This window comes from Sphaerodactylus townsendi, unplaced genomic scaffold (assembly GCF_021028975.2).
Source record: "Sphaerodactylus townsendi isolate TG3544 unplaced genomic scaffold, MPM_Stown_v2.3 scaffold_22, whole genome shotgun sequence".
In the NCBI taxonomy this organism is placed as follows: Eukaryota; Metazoa; Chordata; class Lepidosauria; order Squamata; family Sphaerodactylidae; genus Sphaerodactylus; species Sphaerodactylus townsendi.
In genome coordinates, this window is record NW_025950385.1 from 114,729 (window position 1) to 116,524 (window position 1,796).

The following is a 1,796-nucleotide window of genomic DNA, read 5'->3' on the forward strand; positions in this document are numbered from 1 at the left end:
TGCAATCCAAATAGGTGGGGGTGAAACCGCACTGGAAGCAGTGTGACCTCTGTGCTGTGTCAATGACACCAGCACCTTACAAAGTGGCATGGGCACCAGCGTAGAGGTGCTTACCTCAGCAGCAGCACAATGTGTGGTTCTGTGGTGTCCGAATCCATAAGTTTTTCACCATGTTGTCACTTTTGCACCATTGGGGCCTCGGCTTCCACCAACATGGAGAGGGATGTTCCAGTGCCATTCCTAAGGGCAGAAGTTGGCTCCCAGTGTACTTTTGGCCTGGGAATGCCCCCTTTTTGCAGCACAGATGAACACCCTCCCCACAAAAAGGTGGTTTAAGTCATTTCTGAAAATGGGCATTCCTGAGAGGGAAAAATATTTTCTTCTTCCGTCCCAGTGCCCATGCCCTCAGTTGTCTCTTTGGAGGTGGCGCTGTGGCACCATTCTTGGCCATCACTCTACCACTTTCACTTCTTTGGATTGGGCTGCCTATATATGAAAACAGTGACTAGAGTAATGTTTGCAGCAAAATGGAAAGCAGAGGAGTGTCCATGCTAAGAGGACTGGGAAAGGAAACTAGCCAAATTTGTAATAATGGTAAAACTAACAAATTATGTGAATAAAAGGTTAAGCAAAGAAATTCAAGATAAATGGAAAATGTATTACGTATATTATTCCTAAGAAATGGGGAGGGAAAAAAAAGTGTGTTGATATTGATATACATGAATTATTAATCTTGATATGTTATATTGAAAAGGTGTCAAAGGGGGGCATTTAAATGTACTATGAATAGATGATAATTGTACCTGTAACATAGGTCAGCTGGATTCCATCCCACACATTCTCCTGAACTGCTTATTATACCAAGAACTCCGATCCAGTCTGTTATCCCAAGCTATAGACTCTATGATTGATTATACTGAATCAGATAAAGTAGTTATGCTTTTAAATTGTCAGGATTTTCATTGTTGCCTTATAGTGGCAAAGTTTTTGTCAGAAGTTTGTAAACTGAATGTATGACAAACGCAAAGTTTTTTACTATTCACTTTTTAACTGGAACTGTATTTTTATACTATTGTGTATATGCCAATAAAGGCTTATTGAATTGAATTGAATTGGAATAGATGATAATAGTACGTGAAGATGATAATAGTACGTGAGCCCTTCGGGGGAGGGCAGTTTATAAATACAATTAACAATTATTATTATTATTATTATTATTATTATTATTATTATTATTATTATTATTATTATTATTATTATTATTATTATTTAATTTTTCTATTTTTGACAAGTGTTTTTAGGCATTTACGATAATGATAAGAACATAAGAACATAAGAACAAGCCAGCTGGATCAGACCAGAGTCCATCTAGTCCAGCTCTCTGCTACTCGCAGTGGCCCACCAGGTGCCTTTGGGAGTTCACATGTAGGATGTGAAAGCAATGGCCTTCTGTGGCTGTTGCTCCCGAGCACCTGGACTGTTAAGGCATTTGCAATCTCAGATCAAAGAGGATCAAGATTGGTAGCCATAAATCGACTTCTCCTCCATAAATCTGTCCAAGCCCCTTTTAAAGCTATCCAGGTTAGTGGCCATCACCACCTCCTGTGGCAGCATATTCCAAACACCAATCACACGTTGCGTGAAGAAGTGTTTCCTTTTATTAGTTCTAATTCTTCCCCCCAGCATTTTCAATGAATGCCCCCTGGTTCTAGTATTGTGAGAAAGAGAGAAAAATTTCTCTCTGTCAACATTTTCTACCCCATGCATAATTTTATAGACTTCAATCATATCCCCCC